Source organism: Typopeltis vanoorti, chromosome 7, assembly GCF_054136105.1.
Source record: "Typopeltis vanoorti isolate ZY-2024b chromosome 7, IOZ_Tvanoo_1.0, whole genome shotgun sequence".
Classification (NCBI taxonomy): Eukaryota; Metazoa; Arthropoda; class Arachnida; order Uropygi; family Thelyphonidae; genus Typopeltis; species Typopeltis vanoorti.
In genome coordinates, this window is record NC_143555.1 from 5,760,741 (window position 1) to 5,785,004 (window position 24,264).

A 24,264-nucleotide genomic window follows, 5' to 3' on the forward strand; every position below is an offset into this window, starting at 1 on the left:
ACATGATGTCCTCACAGCACTTAAGCCTCTACACACGTAGCTGTATACAAGGCATTGTTCATACCAGTTGTAACTTATGAATCTGAGAGCTGGGTCACCTGATCAAAGAATGGAGACCACAGATATTAGAGTTGTGGTAGAAAGCTAGGGGAGTCGACAGATGGCAGTATCATATTAAAAATGAGAATATGATGAAAGAACTTGGCGTTAACATTCAGAAATGTGATAGCAGTGTAATCTTAGGTGGTATGTCATTTAAACAGAATGGGAGAGGAAAGATTAGCAAAAGAAGTGTTCTTTGCCAGGTTGACAGGGAAAAGATCCAGAATAAGACCAAGATCTAGTAGATTGTTACAGTAAAAAGTGCCTTAGAAGACAGAAATATAAGATCTTATAATATTGAAGTCTTGACAGATAACAGATTAATTTGGAGGAAAATTGTCATTTCAAAGTTAGTAATGATGTAACTTCATATACTATTTATATCCTGTACACACCTACTGAGGATATATCAGGAATTTGATTATTTGGACTAGTAACCACTGATATCATGTTCTGATGTAAAGATGTGTATAAATTTACATGGAAAGAACATGCAAGAAATAAGTCTTATGTTATTGTTCATTATTGATACCTTCAACTTAGTTCTGCATATAGTAATGTGCAGGATTTGAAATAGCAGAGATCACAGTTTAGTTTTCAGTGAGATAAAAGTGATCATACTATTGAAAAGAAAAACACATAGTGACGTTTAAATAGTCCAGCAGCTTAAATCATATTTTCAGATATGTAAATAATAATTATTTTGAAAACATCATAGAGATGGAGTGGGAGGGAAAGGGATCTGCAAGGATTGGAAAGAGATAACGTTGTGTATGAATGCAAGAAATTAAATCCAGGCAGTAAAAGATGAAATCATTCAAAAGCTCCTGTCACATAAATCAACATTTGATCTTAGAGAATATAAAAGCAAAGTATCAAAGCCTACATCTAATAGTTAAACAGGAGTTATTGGAAAGTTTATGAAAAAAAGTGGAGTTATAGGAAACCTTTTGGAAAAAGTTTTCTATAACTCCAGTGTGAATGAGTTTAAGAGAAGGTATGACATCTGGTGTGAGGGATCTAGGACCTCCCTTGATGAGTCCTTGACTCCCTGGAGGTCTCTGATGATGATGATGATAACAATAATAAAATCATCATCATCATCAAATTCCTGCCATGTACCCTCAAGGGGTGTACAGGATATGACAGTACTACATGAAAAAATTACATCATTACTAACTTCCTATCTACAATTTTCCTCCAAATCAGTCTGTTACTTGTCAAGACTCAAACGTTATCAGATCTTATATTTCTATCGTCTAAGGCACTTTGTACTGTATCAATCCACCTATATCTTGGTCTTTCTCTGGGTCGTTTTCCTGCCAATCTCGCAGAGAACACTTGTTTTGCTAATCTTTCCTCTCCCATTCTATTTAAGTGACCATACCACCTGAGATTAGCTCTGCTAACGCATTCCTGGATGCTGACAATGTAAAGTTCTTTCCTAATATCCTCATTTTTAATATGATATTGCCATTGATGCCATCTGTTCATGCCTCTAATCTTTCTCAGGACTCTCATATCTGCGGTCTCTAGTCTTTGGTCAAGTGTTTTACTTCTGACCTAGCTCTCAGATCCATAAGTTAAAACTGGTTTGAACACTGTCTTGTATACAGCTAATTTAGTGTTCTGACTAATTTCTCTCTTATTCCATATGAATTTATTCAATTGACTACCCACCATACCAGCTTTGCTGATTCTGTTGTCTATTTCTATATTTAATTTCCCATCTTCAGTAAAAATCGTGCCTAAGTAGCTGAAATGTTTTACTTGTTCCACAGGTTTTCCATTCAAAACACATTTGACATTTTCAATGACTCTGCCTATTTTCATTGTCTTTGTCTTTTTATTGCTGACCTTCATACCATATCTATTACAACAGCTATTCAATTTAGTCAGAGAATCTTACAGACTTGTAGCGGATTTATTTAGAAGTATAACATCATCCGCATAAAGCAAAGAGCTGACATTAACATCTCCAATTTTGATATCAGGTTTAATACCACATTCCTTCATAATGTGATCCATATAGATAATGAATAACAGAGGGGATAATGTACATCCTTGTTTCACACCAGATTTAACATTAAACCATCTTCCTGTACTTCCTTCAATTCTAACTGCTGACTTACAACTCAAATAAAGACAAAGTATTGCTTGATATAATGCCCCATTGACACCATATAACTGCAGCGTATTGAATAGCTTCTCTCTTGGCACCTTGTCGTATGCCTTTTCCAAATCGACAAAACTTAAATACAGATCTTTGTTATATTCCCATGCTTTCTCGACTATTTGTCGTAAAGTGAAGATCTGATCCTGACAGCCTCTATTTGGCCTGAATCCAGCTTGTTCTTCACCAAGCTTTTCTTCCACAATTCTTCTCAACTGTTTCTCAAGTATACTTGCATAGATCTTGCCAGGAACACTCAGTAGGGAAATACCTCTGTAATTCTCACATTCAGTTTTATTTCCCTTTTTATATATGGGTACTATGAGCTCTACTCCAATCATCGGGAATTCGTCCCTCTGTCCAGGCTTTCTGAACTATGCAGTGCAGCCACTGTAAGACTTTTATACCACCATACTTCAGCATTTCTGGTCGAATATCATCTACTCCTGCTGCCTTTCCACATTTCAAGCCTTTGATGGCTTTTTCTACTTCAAGTATGGATATGTATTCCTGACTGCATGCCTGGTCAGTGTTTTTTACCACTGTGCTGTCATCACTGCTTGTTTCATTTAGCAGTTTTTCAAAGTAATTACTCCATACTTCAAGGATATCTTTTTCTCCCGTTTTCATGTCACCTTTATCATCTCTAATTACTTTTACAGCACTCTTTCCTCCATTCTTAAGCTTCCTCAACAACCTCCAGAATATTTTGCCACCTTCTTGATATTTATTTTCTATATTCTTGCCAAAGTCCTCCCATGACTTTTGTTTAGCTAGTTTTACACACTGTTTAGCTTTCTTACATTTGTCTCTGTATTCTGTAAGAGTAAAAGCTGACTTATTTGCCAGGAACTTTTGATATGCTTTCTTCTTTTCCTTCACTGCCTCTTTAACTTCCTGTGTCCACCAGGGAGTTCTGATTTTTTTATCCTTACAGACAACCTCACCACATGCCTCTCTAGCTGAATCAATCAAGGTTTTCTTCAAGGCTTGCCACTGAATCTCCAAGGTTTGATTCCTGTTCTCAAACTCGTTCATTTTCTTTTCAAAAATATTTCTGTATTTTAGTCTACAGTTCACATCTGAGAGCTGCTCAACTTTTATTCGCTTTAAAACTTTCTTACATGTTATTCTTTTCAATATGAAATTCAATTTTATCTTGCTCAAGACTAAATAGTGATCACTTCCAATTTCAAATCCTCTGTACACTCTGGTGTCCTGCACCAGGGAGAAAACATCACTATCAACAATAACATTGTCAATGAGACTTTTCTTATTCCTAGCCTCTTCTCTCCATTTGAATTTGTGCACATTTTTATGTTGGAACATGGTGTTAGTAATAACCAGTCCATGTCCTGAGCAGAAATCCAACAGATATTTGCCATTATTATTAGCTTTGCTCTTTTCTCCAAATTTTCCCAAAATATTTTTGTATGTCTCACAATCATTTCCTACTCTGCTATTTAGATCCCCAACAAGGACCAATTTTTCATTGTATCAGTTGCTTTTTCTAAAGCCTCAAAAAATTCCTCCACTTCTACCTTAGTAGAACCTTCTGTGGGACCATAGGCATAAATAAGTCTCATTGTCCAGTTCCCTATTCTCATATTTGCCCACATTACTCTACTTGAGACTGACTGCCATTCAAGAAGATTAGCCTCGTATTTTGTGTTGAATACTATGGCTACTCCTTCTTTTCCTTGATTGTCATTGCCTGAATATAACATTTTATTTTATTGCTCAGAAAGATCTCACCAGTTTTGGTCTTTTTTGTTTCAGTCACCCCTATTATGTCGATCTGGTACTTATCTAATTCCTCAGCTAGCTCCATTTCTTTGCCATTCAGGCTTCTTATGTTGATAGTACCGATCTTTAACTCTGGTAATGTTGAGTTGGGGTTTGTTTTCAGATTTGTTCCAGTAGTTGACTTTTCGCTGTTCACCCTGGTTCCCTGGTGAAAACAACGGGGGCCTTGTTTAACTGGGGGACGCCCCAGCCGGCATGAAATTTTGTCACTTTGTACCATCATTTTTTATTTTGGTTTAACCAATAAGAATACAATTTGGTCGGCTAAATCCCAAATTGCCAGCCCGTCCTCGTTTGTTCAGTATCAAAGTAGATACCCAACAGGGTGCACCACGAGAAGGTGAGGATTGGACATTAGGTCAGGAGCCCTGGTCGGTTCTCCGCATTCCTTTAAAGGCTATGTGGAGGTCTCCTCTCAGTTATACAGCTTTGACCCTTAAGCACCCCTAATAATAAAATAATAAACCCTTAATAATAAAATATAGAAGATAAATTGCAAAGGAGGCAAACTGTTCAGGTATATATTGAAAAAACTTAAAAATGGAAAGAAGAGTGACCCTAAGAAGAATCAGATCATAAAATTAATTCTTAAAAAGGTGATCTTTTTGATGTCTGAAGTAATTTGAAAAACTTGCACGATATAAGCAGTTCAGAATGTCCAGTAGTAATTCTAAAAGTAAATAAATGCAATGATTTTGAGTACTGAGAATTTGAATATGATTTTGTTTGATGGAGAGTTGCTTAAGGGTCAAAGTTAGATAGCTGGGAGTAGACCTCAACATAGCTTTTCAAAGAATGTTGACCAGGGCTTCTGACTTAATGTCCAATGCTCACCTTCTGTTGTTCACCCTATTTAACCAGTAATTACCTGGAAACCTGAATAAGTGGGGATGGGCTGGCAGTTTGAGATTTAGTCAACCAAATTATATTCTTATTGACTCAAGCTAAAACAAAACATGATGGAAATTCATGCTGGCTTGAGCATTGCCTCACCAGTTAAACAGGTGCCCCAGTGTGTTTTCATCGAGGAACCAAAGGGAACAGGCTTTAACAAACTCCAATTCATCATTAGCAGATTCAAGACAGGTAACATTATCATAAAAAGCATAAATAGGGAAGCGGAACTGACACAAGAATTAAAGAACTATCAAATTGACATACTTGGTGTTATCAAAATGAAGAAGACAAAAACATGTAAGAATCTTCTCAATTACAAAAATAGGATATTATATTCAGACAATAATGGTCTGAGGAAAGGAAGGAGAAAATATAATGTGCAGCACCAAACACAAAGATAACCTCTTTGAATGGCAGATAATATCAAGTAGAGTGATGTAGGTCAAAATCTGAATTGAACAAAATTAGAAATTCAGGAAAGTGCATCTAAAAGGAATGAAATGATAAAGGAGACATGAAAACTGAAGAGAATAATGTTAGAAATATTTTTGCAGTATTATTTCACATGAAAGAAACAGATGGGATAGAATAATTTTTATATTGATCACTCTACTAATTTCATGAAAATTCTTGTTTCATAACATCAGGAGAAATATGTGCATAAAACTAAAAAAAAAAAAAAAAAAAAAAAAAACGGTTATAGCATCATCATCAATTCCTGCTATGTACCCTCAAGGGGTGTACAGGATATGATAGTACTACATGAAAAATTTACATCATTATTAATTTCCTATCTACAATTTTCCTCCAAATCAGTCTGTTACTTGTCAAGACTCCAACATTATCAGATCTTATATTTCTATCGTCTAAGGCACTTTGTACCGTATCAATTTACCTATATCTTGGTCTTCCTCTGGGTCATTTTGCTGCCAACCTGGCAGAGAACACTTGTTTTGCTAATCTTTCCTCGCCCATTCTGTTTAAGTGACCATACCACCTGAGATTAGCTCTGCTAACGCATTCCTGGATGCTGACAATGTCAAGTTCTTTCCTAATATTCTCGTTTTTAATATGATATTGCCATTGATGCCATCTGTTCACGCCTCTAATCTTTCTCAGGACTCTCATATCTGTGGGCTCTAGTCTTTGGTCAAGTGTTTTACTTCTGACCCAGCTCTCAGATCCATAAGTTAAAACTGGTTTGAACACTGTCTTGTATACAGCTAATTTAGTGTTCCGACTAATTTCTCTCTTATTCCATATGAATTTATTCAATTGACCTCCCACTATACCGGCTTTGCTGATTCTGTTGTCTATTTCTATATTTAATTTACCATCTTCAGTAAAAATCGTGCCTAAATAGCTGAAATGTTTTACTTGTTCCACATATTCTCCATTCACAACACAGTTGACATTTTCAAATGATTCTGCCTATTTTCATTGTCTTTGTCTTTTAATTGCTGACCTTCATACCATACCTATTACAACAGCTATTCAATTTAGTCAGAGAATCTTGCAGACTTGTAGCGAATTTATTTAGAAGTATAACATCATCTGCATAAAGCAAAGAGCTGACATTAACATCTCCAATTTTGATATCATGTTTAATACCACTTTCCTTCATAATGTGATCCATATAGATAATGAATAACAGATGGGATAATGTACATCCTTGTGTCACACCAGATTTAACATTAAACCATCTTCCTGTACTTCCTTCAATTCTAACTGCTGACTTACAACTCAAATAAAGACTAAGTATTGCTTGATATAATGCCCCATTGACACCATATAACTGCAGCGTATTGAATAGCTTCTCTTGGCACCTTGTCATATGCCTTTTCCAAATCGACAAAACTTAAATACAGATCTTTGTTATATTCCCATGCTTTATCGACTATTTGTCTTAAAGTGAAGATCTGATCCTGACAGCCTCTATTTGGCCTGAATCTAGCTTGTTCTTCACCTAGCTTTTCTTCCACAATTCTTCTCAACCGTTTCTCAAGTATACTTACATAGATCTTGCCAGGAACACTCAGTAGGGAAATACCTCTGTAATTCTCACATTCAGTTTTATTTCCCTTTTTATATATGGGTACTATGAGAGCTCTACTCCAATCATTGGGAATTCGTCCCTCTGTCCAGGCCTTCTGAACTATGCAGTAGAGCCACTGTAAGACTCTTATACCACCATACTTCAGCATTTCTGGTCGAATATCATCTACTCCTGCTGCCTTTCCACATTTCAAGCCTTTGATGGCTTTTTCTACTTCAAGTATGGATATGTATTCCTGACTGAATGCCTGTTGAGTGTTTTTTTTTACCACTGTGCTATGACTGCTTGTTTCATTTAGCAATTTTTCGAAGTAATTACTCCATACTTCGAGGATATCTTTTTCTACCATTTTCATGTCACCTTTATCATCTCTAACTTCTTTTACAGCACACTTCCTCCATTTCTAATCTTCTTCAACAACCTCCAGAATATTTTGCCACCTTCTTGATATTTATTTTCTATATTCTTGCCAAAGTCCTCCCATGACTTTTATTTAGCTAGTTTTACACAGTGTTTAGCATTCTTGCATTTGTCTCTATATTCTCTAAGAGCACAAGCTGACTTATTTGACAGGAACTTTTGATATGCTTTCTTCTTTTCCATCACTGCCTCTTTAACTTCTTGTGTCCACCAGGGTGTTCTGATTTTTCTATCCTTGCAGACAACCTCACCACATGCCTCTCTGGCTGAATCAATCAGTGTTTTCTTGAAGGCTTGCCACTGAATCTCCAAGGTTTGATTCTTGTTCTCAAACTCTTTCATTTTTTCTTCAATAATCTTTGTGTATTTTAGTCTACAGTTCACATCTGAGAGCTGCTCAACTTTTATTCGCTTTAAAACTTTCTTACATGTTATTCTTTTCAATACTGTCTTACATCTTATTCTTTTCAACAGTTATAACAGGTAACATAAATCATGAAATATTTCTAAAAACAGGAATAACAGTGGATAGTGTGTATTTGCTGTGATGTTTGCTGGCTTATGGTCTGTTGAGAACCACTGGTAATCATATGCATGTTGTGTTGAATTAGAGAAGACCAAACTTGACATAGAATCACTCCATCTTTTAAGTTGCACTCTTAAGAATGTTTGATCATTTCAGCAGATCCCTTGAATGCTCTTAGGAAAAAATTGTAATCTATGTGAAGCATTTTGGTTTGCATTTTGATTTTTACTTGCATATGCTGCCAGTCCTAATTTGTTTCCTTTTGTTCTCCACATCCTGGATGTATTCAGATTGACATATTTCTCTCAACCTACATGTCTGTTTTATGTAGTGCAAACTACATGCACAGTTGATCTCGTAGCCAGGTTTCTTGAGCAACAATAGAGGTGGGCCAATTGTGAATAGCAAGTTAGGAGAATTTTTCTCATAGCTTAATAATATCCATCCTCGGATAAAATGTACTGTTGAATTATAGATAAACAGTTCTTTACCATCTTTAGACTCGCTTATAGAAGTATCCTGGAAGAACATACTCAGTTTCTCAGTGCACAGAAAGTCAATAAATACTGGATAATATTTGCACGCCATATCCCATCACCAACCAGTGCAAAAAATTGGCATTATTCATTCCCTATGTGGCAAAGCTTATGGAATCTCCACCAATATCGATAAAAGAAACCAAGTGCTCAACTACCTAAACACCATTTTACAAAAGGATGATTATAATCGAACTCCAATCCACAAAATTTTATATCAATCTCTTAGATAGTCAGATGAACATGAAAAGCAAGACTCCAGAGGAACACTAATTCTTCTTTATATACAGTCAGACAAAATATCAAGGATACTATATAAAATATATATATATATATATATATATATAAAGGTGGCTTTCTATTCCATTTTCTACTCTTGAAACCTCCAAAACCTTCCCATCCACTATTGAAGAAACCTGGCATCTACAAAATCAACTGTGTTTATGGTTTGTACTTATGGGACACACAGCAGGTTGAGAGAAATATGCCAATCTGAATATATCAAGGACATGGAGAACAAAAGGAAACACAAATTAGGACTGGCAGCACATGCAACTAAAACCAAACATTAAGTATTATGGCAGCAAACCAAAATGCTTCACATAGATTATAATTTTTTTCTCAAGAGCATTCAAGGAATCAGCTGAAATTATCAAACATCCTTAACAGTGCAAAAGAAGGGATGATTCTACATCGTCTGGTTTTCTCTAATTCAACATGACATGCACATGGTTACCAGTGGTTCTCAGCAGACCACAAACCAGCAAACAACATCATAGCAAATGCACACTGTCCATTGTTATTCCTGTTTTTTAAATACTTCATGATGTATGTTACCTGTTATAAACTAGGGTGACCAACTTTTGAACATGAAAATAAGGGAGATTAGGTCATGACAAATTTTAGCGAAATTTTTGGGACATGAATCCCACATTAATTGATAGGATGGTTTAATTTAAAATATATAAAATGCAATTTAAATTATAGCACATCAAAATATTTAATATAATTTTAAATATTATTTAAATATTTACTTACATACTTATACTTACATACAGTTAAAATATCCATATGTCTTAGATGAAACTTATATTTATCAACAGATGCTGCAGCAGCTTTGATTTTCTTGTCTCCTTGGTGCAAACTGCAAAAACTCTTTACAATCATAATCAAAATTGATCATCACCGTTAGTTCTAATTTAATTAATTCTAAGCTACTTTAATTTCTCTGATCTGTCCATCATTGAGAACATTCTCTCAGTGTGGGCATTTGAGTCTGGAATACTATTAGCTTTGTGAACGTTGGATGGCACGGGTTTTAGCCACGAGTACCGTTCTTCCCATTTCTTCAGATAAACACAAAATATTGACATTTCCTTTTTGGTTGTCTTTTTACATTATTACTTTCCGTTTCACCATCACGAAAATATGCTATGGCACTCAATGTTCAAGGATACTGAAAATACTTTCAGAATGAATGACACAACGGCTGGCAAGAACGCAAGGTAGGAAACAGACAAACAAAATCCGGAAGTGTATATTGAAAATTGGTACTAATGAGTTGATTATTCCGAATGGGTATCGGTTATTAAAATGCCACCAAAGGTTACAAGATCAACTTAACGATAGAACATTTTTGTCGGAACACCCATGTATATTTTGGCCGGAACAGAATTGTATCGATTAGATTTTTCCAAAATATCAATATTAGTGTCAAATTATATTTGGTGGTTATAATATACATTGAAAAATTAACGACAATGATTGATTATGAAAAATATGGGAGTATTTAAAGATCAATATGGGAGTCGGGATGATCCAAAAAATTAGCTAAAATATGGGAGTTCCTGGGAAATATCGGAGAGTTGGTTCACCCTATTATAACCTGTTTTTTTTAGTTTATTCACATATTTCTGATGATGTGAAACAAGAATTTTCATGAAACTAGTAGATTATTCTATCCCATCTATTTCTTTCACGTGTAATGGTATTATTTGAACAATATATAGTTGATATTTCAGTTATAACTAGTAGAGGTGTGAGTCAGGGATGCACATTATCTCCATTATTATTCCTCATCTATATAGATCATATATGAAGGAAAGTGATAGTAAGCTTTATCAGAATTGGAGATATTTAACTCACCTTTTACTTTATACAGATGATCTTATGCTCTTAAATAAATCCAGTGTCTGCAGGATTCCTTGACTAACTTCTGTAACACATTTTTAAATCAACATTTAAAAAGACAGCAGAAATATTGAAAACATAAGCTGCATTATGAATGAGAACCTATAGAATAAGTAAAATATTTAATCTATTTAGTCACAGTTTTTAGTGAAGATGGGGAAATGAAATATGGAAATAGATGACAAAATTAGTGAAGCTGTATGGTATTGCAGGGAGTCAACTGTATAAATTTATATGGAATAAGAGAACTAATCTAGCAGTATGCAAGGTAATGTTCAAACCATTTTTAACTTATGGATCTGAGAGCTTGGTTAGAAATAACACTTGATCACTAATTAGACCACAGATATGGGAGTTCTGAAAAAATTGGATAGTAGGTAAACATAGAGCATCAGTGACAAAATCATATTAAAATTTACAATTTTTAAGAAGAAAGTTGACATCATTAGCATTCAGGAGTGCTGAGATGAGCTCATCTCAGATAGTATGGTTGTTTAAACGAGGAAGAAGAAAAGTTACCAAAACAAGTAGTCGGTGAAAGGATTGTAGGAAAGGACCCAGTGTAAGTCTAAGATCTACATGGATTGATGCAGTAAGAAGCACCTGAAAGACTGAAATGTTAGATATTGATAGTATTGGAGTTCTGCCAGATTAATTTGGCAGAAAATTGACAGTAGGAAGGCAGTTGTAATGTAGTATTGGCATAAGTATGTTTTCTTAATTCACGATATGTTAGCTTAGCGTAATTTATATTTGCACATCCTGCATAATTAACAGGTTTTTTCAAGTGTTATTTAAAAAATACATGAAAGACAAGCTGGAGACTGAATCACGTGACTTTCATTATGTTATGAAAAGTGGGTCTGGCCCCCATAGCAAGTGTTAACTACTACTTGTTATTTTCATAAATTGTATTTGTAATTAGTAAAGGAAGGCACATAGGACTTCATTTGGTTATGTACATTATATAGAAATAGCGGATATTAGACATTTTCCAACATTATTTCAAAGCTGAATGTTTGTAGAAACTATGAAATTGTCATAAATTTGACCTGGTGTGTGTGTATTATTGCCTTTTATTAGTTCATTTGATACAGGTTTCACTGGCCTGACAGCTGTTTTCAACTGGTTGGTTCTCTTCAGAGATGAGGCAGAAACCTTAAGAGAGGAAAAACTTTCATAGAGTACTAAAGAAATCCAATGTGTATTTTTTGTAAGGACTCGTTGCATAAAGTATAAGTAAATAAAGGACAAGCCATATGACTTCATTTCTGCAAGGTAAATCATATAGAAATAGTGGATATTAGACATCCAACAGTATTTCAAAGCCAAATCTTTGTGGAAACTATGCAAGTTTAGTAAATTTGATCCTGAGAGCTTATGACAATACAATCCTCAGTATTGGAGTTGCCTTGACTTGCACTGCTTAAAAGAACATGACTGCAGACAAGAATTCAGATGCTTTGGCAGCAGTTAAGTTCTTTTAAGTAGTACAAGCTAAGGCAACTTCAGTGCTGAGGATTGTATCGTCGTAATCTCTCATGATCAAATTTGCAAAACTTTCATAGTTTCTACAAAAAATTTGGCTTTAAAATAATGTTGGATGTCTAATATCCTCAATTTCATTTACATTGCAGAAATTAAACCATATGGTTCCTCCTTTATTAATTATTTTTATGTGCCGACTGAGAGTTCACTTCCAAAAAATACAATTCTCTGACATTGGATTTCCTTAGTATTGAATGGGAGTTTTTGCTCTCTTAAGATTTCTGCTTGGTCTCCGAAGAGAACCAACCAATTCAAAACAGCTGTCAGGCCAGATGTACTAATAAAAGGTGAATACAGACACATGGGCAGCAGTTGTATTCTTTTAAGTAATGCAAGCTGAGGTAACTCCAATGAGGAGAACTGTATTCCCTTAAGCTCCCAGGCCAAAATTATTAAACTTTCATAGTTTCTACCAACATTAGACTTTGAAATAATGGTGGATCTGTAATATCCACATTCTATATGTGGATATTAGAGATCTCTATTATTTGTAGTAGATTTCCATATATTATTTGTCTTTCCTGTCGAATGGACAAAATCTGATTCGTGTAAATTTCATTCATGTATAAATTCACTCTTCATTATGAACAATAAACAAATAGAAGCCTTATTTCAGTTTTGAGACATGATGCAAAACATGTTTTAAAATAAAATTGGAAAAAGAGGCCTGTTTTATCAATTAAAACTGATTCTGTGCTTTCACAAAAACTTTCTGCTATGCATAAATGTCCTTTCAGTAATTCAAATTCTATCTCTAGTTTTAATGATTATAATAAATATTGTATTATTTGTTTTTCTCTTTCATTCCTCTTCATTTATGAAACCTTGTAGTGCTCAAATAATTCAAGCTTAGAGACCAACATCTTAAAAATGGATGTCTTCACTATTCTTAAGTGGGATGAAGATAATCTAGTGAATTTCAGTTCTTTTGAAACAATTTTAATTTTTCAGAATGGTCTTGCTTCACCCACCTTCCCTTATTTAGTTAAATACTCTGTTGGTCAAAATCGTTTTTCTCTTCATGTTTGGCTTTCACAATTTAGCTTATCTTAACATAATCATATGTCATCCATAGTCTTCCTACAAAAAAAATGTTCATTTTTGTTTAGAATACTGCTTCTCTCTCTCTCTCTCTCTCTCTCTTGCACTCATAAATCCGAAATCTGCCTGTCCTTAAAATATCTTTCTTGCATTTGCAGTAGCACATCCAAAACTTCTCTAAGAATACTTGATTATATCCAGAAGAGAACAAGATACTTAATAGCTAATCTCTCACTCCGGTTTCCTCACAGAAGCCGTTTCTCTTTTTTTTTATGGATGCTGTTCTATTACACGCTACTTCTACCTGCGCTTCCACTAATCATCTAAGAACACAAGCAGCTGCTACTCAGTATCTACACAGTTCATCTCCAGAGTTATCCACCAATCTCCCATCCTATTTCTTCATTCCATCTCCTTTTGTTTGGAACATCTTTTTCATATTGTTTTCTTCAGTGAATACAATCCTCAGCTCTTCAAGAAATAGGTTAACACATTCTCTAATCCCTTGTACATTTTGTAAAGTCTTTGTGTTTGGTGCTTTTCTTGACAATATTCTGTTTTGTTAATTTAGATTCTTATTGCAAATCTTATAGCTCTTGCAGAAGACAATTGGGAATGGCTAGTAGTGGATACCACTATTGGCATTCCCAATTGTCTTCAATTTCTTTATTATCATTGTACTTGTTGAGGTTGATTGTAGATGTTTAAAATTATCCACTTGCTGAAAGATGATGGCCAAGTTGAATCAGTCATGACAGGTTCTTGAAATGCACAGTATTTTCCTTGTTTATGACATAACCCATAGGTTTACTTGCCCTGTATGCTGCTGTAATAGATTTGCTCCTTATAACAAACTACCGAACAAAGTCTTATTAGGTATAATACTATGCTAAAAAAATTTACTAAAACCTATTCCCATGGTTTCTATGAGTTTACTAATATGAGTCAACAATAGTTTGTATAACATCCTACTGAAGGTCTCAGAGGCTAATAGTGGGGAAATAGGATGTTATCCTCCATTGAACTGTTCTCTTTTGGTTATTTAGATCTCTGAACACAGAAGCATCTCCTAGGCTCCGAGGATTAGTGAGAACTAATCTAGGCTTGAGTCCAGCCAGATTTTATTTCCAAGTTTGATGAATAGTTGTAGAAAATGTACCTCAGAGGATGTGGCTATTATGTAGTTGTCCTATTTATTTACTTTAGGAGTATTCTAAAAAGTCACACTGCATCCCATAGTATTTCCTAAGAAATACTATGAGTTGCAGTTCACAGAGACAGTTCTTTATCAAATTGATATTTTTCTAGCAATTGTCAAAGTATGAAAATAGGATTGATAAATCTTTGATGTTTGAAATATATTCATTAATTTATTTCCAGATAAGCACAGACAGCTCTGTAGCAGGTGTCTTTAGAGGGAGATTTCAATAGTTATTAGTAATCATTATCTCTCCTTTTAAAAATAGGGTACGGCTGTGTTCCACTCCATTAGAATTTTCTCTTTTTGCATATTAGTTTGAGATAATAAATCTCAATTGTTAAAAATGTTCATATTTCTAAAAATTTTTGTTGCAGTTTTATTTTCACTTGTTATCTTTTTATTTTTTTAATGTCTCAATAGCATTCTTGACTTTAGTCAGGTCGTGATCTATTTAGTCTCTCAAAATACTGTTTGAATTCCTCATGAGTATTTTTTTTTCTTGGATAATTAAATTGCTAAATTTCCTTTGTCATTATCATCATCAGATCTCCATGGAGTAAATAAATCGTGGGAGGTTCCTCTGTTATGCATAAATGCATTTAAGGCATCAAATGTGTCTTACATACATTCACCATCTCTGTATTCATTGCACTCTCAGGCAATGCATTAAATCACTCATCACTCTACTTGCAAATAAACTACTTCTCAATCTCCTTCTCATACCTTCCTTATGCAGCTACCAAGGGATTGCCTCTTGTTCTCACCCTGTCTTATCCCCATTCTTTGGAAAACCCTCATCCATGTTAATCTGGTAAAAATCCCTTACCAACTTGTCTCTCAATCCCAATTATATGTCTCAATCATATCTCCCCACCTAGATTGCAAATTGCAGTTCTTCATACCCCCAGAGACCAGAAGCCACCTTAGTCAATCATCTCCAGACCCTCATTCCATGATGTTGTATTTACTCGAATATAACTCCCTTTTTTCTCCAAAATTAAATTTTAAAAATCTTGGTGTGAGATATATGCAGGGATTTTTGAAAACTAAAGTTTTTCAAGAGAAAACTAAATTGACATTTATAATTAAATCCTCAGTATTCATTATAATTTATAATGGCTCACATTATTTATAAAATGAATGCATTTAAATGTTAATTATCAATGTTATGCCACTCACCTTTATCATGCCATATATTTGAATATTTTAGCGACAATGCTTCTGTAAGTAAATTAATCATTCTAACAAAATCATGTCCCAAGATCTCAAAATCCAGTTGTACAACAGTTCTAATGATGGTTTCTTAATCATAATCCACCTCCATGCAATCCAAGATCAAGAAGAAGTCAGTGCCCTCACTCTCTCATTTCCTCTACTGGTTGCTTCCATCTCTATGCATATGATTGGTGTGGTATTAACAAAAGATCGCACGATTCAACGACAAAGGCAAGCTGATGATTGTTGAGTTAAATGCTGATTCTTTTCAACCAAATTCCAAAATATCTGAAACTGCCATAACAACATTCACTATTTCTTCAAGTTTCAAACTTTTTTCATGTGTGAACTATATGCAAAACTTTATTTTTTGTTTTCATAAAGTAAAATCAGAGTGTGAGGTATATGAGAGGGTGAATTATATTCGAGTAAATATGGTATAGCTCTCCACTGTTTTCTGAACTTTTCATAATGATGAACTTTGTTTGTAGTGGTGTATTATATTCTGATTATTTATTATTCTTGTAGATAAACTTATATGTTGGTTACACGACTTTAAATTTTTCAGGAAATGACAGCATATACTAAAATATTAATTTAAAAACTTTAATCAATACCTTCCTATTTTGGCAATATTACATTGCCATTTTCTGGGAACATAAAACTATGATATGTGCACACCAGGCACTAACAACGAGACAATGAGGCTGATGAAGGCAACTGAAGTTGGTCCTAGAGTCCTAAAGGTGCCTGCTAGTGGGCTAAATTGGGTTGTCTTGGCTGTTGGGCTGATGTTCTTAGGATGCAAGCTTCCCAAATTTGGGGCAGTCTCATGTGCCCAAATTTGTTGAGGTTTGGTAATTTTTTTTAGAGCCGAGGCTAATTCCAGGAATAATCTTTCATACGTATATTTGCTGCAGTATAGTAAAGTGGCTTTCTTCCAGCGTATTCTGTGGTGGGTATCTAGATTATTTATTAACTAGATTGACTATTTGTTAATCAAGATCTTGTTGCATTCAAGAATTAATTTACATTAATTCTTGAATGTAATTCAACTATTTTCTTATTAACAAAATATAAAAATAGTTGTGTTTAGGCTCAGTTATCTTTGCAGATCACAATTTAGCTTTAAAGTGTACTAAGTTAATTTCATCTCACTTGAAAATTTGATTAATTCGCACTTGAAAAGTTGAGATGTTAAGTGATGTCTGGCTTCATTTTTGTTATCTTGAGAAAAGGTGCGCTATATGCCAATTTTATGTATAAAACTTTGAAACTAAACTAAAATCGCCGTTTCAAGAACAAGTCAAGATTGAAATAACTTTTTATTAATCGTGACGTAATTTGTGTGATAATTGACTTAATTATAAAGATGCCCTGCATTGAGAATAATTTCATCCCATTTACTTTATTGAACTATTTAGTTTTCTTTTAAAGGCAGGAATGTTGAAGAAATAAATGGTACATTAACCTGATTTACATGAGCACTCAAAGAAGATTAATTCTTAAGTAGAAAAACTCTTGAGTTTTTTTATTTTAGTTTTAAAATTTTATCTGTTAAAATTGACATATCTTCTGTGTTTGTGTATTAACAGAGCTAAAAGTTCAAATGGCATTTAATTCAAAAATATTGCTGATCAAATTTTGAAATGATATGCATTCTCTCTGTGTTGGTGTTAAATTCATTATCCTATGAAATTTTTAGCATTGATCTGCAATTTTGTTTTTTTCACATGATTTATAATTTACTATGTTTAGTATTACAATTATAATTGTGTTAAAGTATAATACTAATTGTTAATATTATGTTGCATTTTAGTAGTAAAATATTCCCATAATCTTTATGCTGAATACTGAAGATAGCAGTTTGGTGGCAAGTAAGTTTAATTTTTTGTTTATAATTTTTCCATATTTCTTTTAAAAGTGTAAACAGTGTATAAACAATAAAATATTAGTCATAAATGCATCATATCATTACATTCTTTAGAGATTTAGAGACATTTAATAAGCTTTCATAATTTGAAAGCCGTTAAATGGATTATGACCATTGTTTCACTGTCACCTTTGTCATGTGGACATAAATTAGACATAAAATTGCATGTGACAATTTTATGTCCAATTATTTTCACAAGATTATTTTCTAGTAAAAATTCTTTGACATCTTTCCTTACTTGTAGGTTGCATGTTGTTTTGAAACTTGCTTTCTATAATGCATTCCCATGTTTAAGAAAAGCTGATCTATTTAAAAAATACCATTTGCAGGAAGCTGTAATTCGTAGTAACACCATGAAGACCAGGTATAGACCACCTCTGAATCCACATTAACTTATGCATAAAACTTATCGTACCACTCCTTAAACACATTTATTATCAGGGCACCCCCAACTAATTCTGGCAATCCATTCCACTCATTCACCACTCTTGATGCAAAAAAAAATCTAGCCTCTATACACCCTTATTAACTACAATCTTACACAACTTCTACAGATGACCCCCTAGTTCTTCCTCTGTTTATCTTCTTCTCTTCCGCTCATAGTGGATTGAGTTCCTCAAAGACGAATTTTTGCCATTTCTTTCTGTCTGCTATCTTTTTATTTAGTTTTATTATGGAGTTTAAGTGGGTTCTTTCTTTAATGTCAATCCATTTCTTTCTTTCTTGGTCTTCCGTGTTTCGCTGTCCTTCAATTCTACCATTTAATAATATGTTTGTAGTCTTTCTGGATTCATTTTTGAGACATATCCTCTTTTTTAGTGCTGTAATTATTGTTTCTTTAAAGTTAAGTTCTTCTCTGACTTCATTTGTTTTTCACCAAGACATTTCCTTCCACATCTCACAAAGACTGAAATCCAGGTGCCTTGCCTGGAGGAGTGCAATACAAACGAATGACCAGCAAATCAACATATGTGAGTCATGGGGAGAGTATTGGTTTCAACGTACCTCCAATCTTCAAATTCTCATTTCAAATCCAACATCTCGTCTGGAGGGCTTCGATCTCCCTAGACGTGTATGGACTACTTTACATCAGAACAGGACATGGGAGATTTAAGCATCTCTTGCATAAATGGAACTGGTCCGATACTCCAAACTGTGAATGCGGAAGCGGGATCCAGACTATCAATCACATTGTGCTCGAGTGCCCTATCTACTCGTACTAAAGAGAACTTTTTTAAACTGACCCCAGAATCCCTGGAGTGGATCTGGGATTTAAGGATTAAGCTCTGACTCCTGATTCTTAATTTTGATGTTTAATCATTTCAACCTATTGTACCCTTTTTAATATGATTTTTACAATTGTTTTTATGCTGTTTTATGTAATATGTATGTAATATCCTGATACCTGTACATCATATGCTAAATAAAAATAAAATAAATGCTGATTTTTCTTGGGCATTTCAATTCAAAAGCATTGAGTTTTTTTTATGATCCAGCATTCTGAGCCATAGATTACTGTGGGAATTATCATTGTTTTATATATCTTTTTGGCAAGGAAGGCAGACAGAAACCACCTTGCTCATAGTCACTTCCCTAGTATGGTAGCATAGCTGCTCCTACCATCAAAAAACAGGAGTCACAAAATGTTTAATCCGACGAGCCAAAACTAACTGTTCAACTTCTCATTTATTACAGAAGGAACTTTTGACCATCAAACATCACATGAAACTAAATGGCTTTTCCGAAAAGAGTACACAACATCTTTTCGATTCTTACAAACCAACACAGAACAACCAAGATTCAATACGTCGAGTTTCATTTCCTTACATTTCTGGGATTTCAGAACCACTTTTGAGAATTTTAAAGAAATATAATCTAACAGCCACTTAATACACCTATTAACAAATTATCCACCCATTTTCCTTCATCTAAAGATAAATGCTCAACCTTGTCTCTACCTGGTGTGTATCAAGTTCCTTGTAATCTTTGTAATCTTTCTTACTTTGGACAAATGGATGTTCCATAGAAAAAAGAATTCAAGAGCATCAGTCATCAATTCAACACAACAAACCTGAGAAATCTGGATTAGCTCACCATGGATTAGAAACAAACCACAACATCCTTTGGTCCAAGACTCTCCCCTACACAGATGTCACTAAAAATTTGAACGTTTATTTAAAGAAAGTATAGAGGCCTTACTTCAACGCCCTAACTTGAATCATAATGACTGTATATCTGTATCAAAAATTTGGGAAAGTTTAATCAGGATAACATATTAATTTTTTTTTTTTTTTTTTTTAATATCAGTATAGTGTTATTCATGATCATTATATGAATTTCTGAATTAATATCTTTAATTATGTTTTTAAAAAATGTTTACTCTTCTAATACTTAGCGATATGACATCACGCGGCACGTTCTATGTATGAATGATCAATTGTTCGTATTCCACTTTGTTTTTTAAAACTATTCCTATGTAGCCACTGAAGATGGTCTGTAATATTCAGACCGAAATATTTGGCAAATTAAACATTATTCTTGTGCTAACGTGCATATATTTCTAATTAATCTTTTATTGTTCAATATTTTTTGTAGTCTGCCCATTGTTATCCATCCACTATTGATTCTGTGTTTGATGGTTTCAAAATAGTCTAGATCAAGGTTTCCCAAACTTTCTTTTCCGTGTCCCGGTTATTTTAATACTTCATCTTCGTGACCCACTAAAATTTTTATGGCCAATAGGTAAAAAAAAACACAGATTTGAATGTTCATAGAGTTTCATTTATTATTATTATAATAAAGAAGCATTTACTCTTACAAAAATATAAAGAAATTAAACTAAAGCCAAGTAAGTCTATTAATTAAATTATTTATTCATTAGTCCCGATTAAACGCTATTTACTTGTATTTTAGAGTTTCGTGGAAAAAAGAAAACCCAAAAAACAAAACACCTAGGTTTTCGAGAGTTTTTTTTAGGTGACCCGGCATTTAGCTTTCATAACCCAGTTGGGGTTATGAAATTTGGGAAACGCTGGTCTAGATCTTCAGTGATCATTGATTCTATGTAATTGAACTGCTTTACTTGTTCTATATTATTGTTTCCTATTTTCATTTGGATTTCTTTCCTTTTTCTTCCTATTACCATTAGTTTTGTTTTACTAAAATTGATTTTCATATCATATTTGTTACTTGTTTGATGCAGCTTGGTCAGGATATTTTCTAATTTTTTTTTGGCTGCCTGTAGTGATAACTATGTCATCAGCATGTATTGAAAAATTTCTTTTGTGTCAATCTTATAAAACCCTTGTAATAACAGGTTTCTACCATGTCCCATCTTTTCTGCCTATCGACTATACTTTGCAACCCACAGACTTTCAACCTATCTTCACTGGGAGCATTCACCAGCTTGTCACTTGTCTCTGAATCCCCAAGAAACCCAGGGGACCATATCTGTGAACAGTAGTCAAGATGTGGCTGAATCATGGTTTTATAAAGAGGAATATTAACCTCCCTATCTTGTTGGCATGCTTTTCAACACCCAGGCAATCCTTTGAGCTATATTATCCACTTTTGTAACATGACATGCCCTCTGAATTGCAACTCTTGGTCCACCATTATCCTCAAATCCCTATCCTTATCAAATCAGTGCGATACACATTTGTAATTTTTTAAACTTAAAGTGCATAAACTTACATTTTGCAACATTAATTAACAGTCGTTATCCTTTGCCCGCACTGTCAATTTATTTGAATCATCCTATAGGATATTTACATCATCTTTGAGTTGTTCCTCTTTCCAGTTTTGCATCATCAGCAAACAACTGAATATCCCTCCTTAAATTCTTTCACTTTATCATTGATGAACAAATTAAAGAATAGTGGCCTATTACAGAACCCTGAGGTGCTCCACTGGTTGCCTTCATTCTCCTAGATTAGACTCCAACATACTACTCTCTGCTGTCTGTCAGCTATTGCTCCAACTTTTGCACTAGTTTTCCATGCAATATTCTGTCAAATGCCCTTGCAAAGTCCAACAGTATCATGGTTTAGCCATTTTCCTTATCTAACTTTTCTGTCACTATTATAAAATGTGAGTAAAATATAGCTTTGTATAAGTCAGGACCTATCTTTTACAAAGCTGTACTGCCCACTATAATGTATTGTATTCCTGCCCACCCACTCTTGGATTTTACCATTAACTAACTTTTCTAATACTTTAACCTCCACTTCTGAGATATTAATTGATCTGTAATTGTTACTTCTGTCTTAGAACCACCTTTATGTGATGAAACTATCTTAACTTCTTTGCACTCCTTTAGGATCTTTCCAAAACTCAGACTTGGATTGAAACAAGTTCATCAGAGGCAAAGCCAATTTTCTTACACATTCACATGATACATGGGCTGACATGCTATCCATTCCTATTGCTGTCTTTGATGTTTTTCAATATGCTGAGCACCTGCTCATCTACCTCAATTTTGATATGAGTCTCTGTCACGTCAGCAATACTCTTATCTTTACTGGCCAATGCTCTCAGTATTGCAGCAGTTCTCTGAGTTTTCACCACCTTTGGAAATTTTGCTACTTCAAACTTTTATCTACTGTCATCCCAAATCCTTTGCCTCCTCTACTTCCTCTATCAAGTATAATATAGTTTTACCAATACAGTGATCAAATCTGTGGTTCCTAGATTTCAAAATCTTGTTTAATTTTTCCAGCCTACTCAAATCTTAAAGAATTGCTACATATTAGCACACTACTAATAATCCTTCCAGACTTTACATCTGTAAACAGAGCATAAAAATATTCAGACGGATATTGCAATAACCACTAAGGTGGATTCAAAACATTAAACAAAACTAGTTAGATGGATGCAGGCATTAGATCTTCATGGAGTTAACTATCATTCACTATAAAGTGGTGATAAGCGAACTTCATTTAACTTCACTGAAATTCGTTATCATCATGAACTTCCTGATATGTAAACTCGAGAAGTTGTGCAATAGTTCAATGTGATTAGGCTCAGTTATTACTAATTTCCTATCAACTTTTCTGCCAAATTTGGTATTTGTCAGGACTCCAGTATTATCAGATCTTATGCTTATAAGAAACTACTAAACCAGTCCACAGATTTTGGTCTTCCTCTAGGTTTTCTTTTTTAATCTCCTGGCAACAAACACTTGTTTTACAAATGGTTTCTCTCCCATCAGGTTTGTGATTTCATTTTAGATGCTTACATATTCTTGTTGCTAATAATGTCAAGTTCCTTTCTAATATTTTCACTTATGCCATCTGTTCATGTCTCTAGTTTTTCTCCAAGTTCATAATTGCTCTCTCTCTCTCTCACGTGGTTTTTTATTTCTAACCTACTCTCAGATCTCAAAGTTAAAATGAGTTTGAGCACTAGTGTGCTGCTAGTGTTTTGGCTAACTTCTCTCATTTTATGTGAATTCATCTTTCCTCCTGACCAACTTTGGTTATTCTGTTTATTTCCATTTCAACTAAAAATTGTACTTACAATAGCTGAAATATTTTACTTGTTCTCCATTGATATTGGAAATATTTTTTGTGTTCATGCCTATTTTCATTCCTTTTTACTGTTGATTTTTATACTAAATTTGTTACAGCAGTTATATAGTAGTTTAGTCAAAGCATCCTGCAGATTTGCATTTTGCACTGGATATATTTAGGATACAACTTACCTGTATCATCTAAGGAGCTGGCTGTTGAGGATCAGATGTATGACCAAAAGGTTCCATTTACACCATATAATTGTAGCATTTTGAACAGCTTTTCTCTTGATATTGTGTTTTTTCAATACATTACATATCTCTCAGTGGTATCATGTGCTGATTTCGGTTGGGTGTGCTGCCATGTGACTTATGCAACACCCACACTACAAAATTCACATCAATTTGATTGCATTTTTGTCAATGTATGAAAGTTTTAAGGGTGCATAGCACATTAGCACTCATCTTAATTCGTCCAATTCAAGTAATTGTAGGATAACTTTGAGTACTTTAATTTATCAATTAAATGTAACCAAATCTGTATCCAGTGGGGGAACAATATTTGTTTTAAGATATATTAGAAAACAATAATGAAGGGAATTCCATATTTGGTTGGTATATTTGAATTACTCAGAGGTGTTAATATGCGAACCACCATAAGTCATGTGAGAATGAGAAATGTAAAGGAAAGAATAAGTGAGAAATGTTTTAACAGCAAATGAATTATTAATAATTAACATTTGTGATATGTGTCTTATAAGTTGCTGAGTAGAGGAAATAGCATGTGATCCTATGAAGTCTAGACATGAATAGTTGAATTTATGTTGGCATAATAAAAATAAAATAAAATATAAACTTATGAGGAGAGAAAAAGAAATTTGTTTGCAAAGTATAACTAACTATTAATAAACAGCCACTATATACATTTGGTATTTCAGTTAAAAACTATAGCGAGAGGCTAATCCAATGAACTAATAATGTTGATGAGGTAATTCAATTAGGATTGGCAGGAATACAAGTAGTTTGATGGAGCAGCAAATCATCTTGTAAAATTTGTGGTGCATGCTGTATGTACGAGGGTGGTCTGAAAAGTTTTCGGCCTAACAATGAA

General features: G+C 33.9%; 1 protein-coding gene across 4 annotated transcripts in view; it reads left to right on the forward strand.

The window, feature by feature from the left end:
- LOC150104464 (serine/threonine-protein kinase Tao-like) overlaps positions 1 to 24,264 on the forward strand; it is a 713,758-nt gene that overhangs the window by 55,362 nt on the left and 634,132 nt on the right. For all 4 annotated transcript variants that reach the window (XM_090395159.1, XM_090395157.1, XM_090395158.1 and 1 more), the window contains one exon: positions 17,531 to 17,588. The gene's annotated coding sequence lies outside the window, so the exon portion shown is untranslated. The remainder of the gene's footprint in view (positions 1 to 17,530; positions 17,589 to 24,264) is intronic.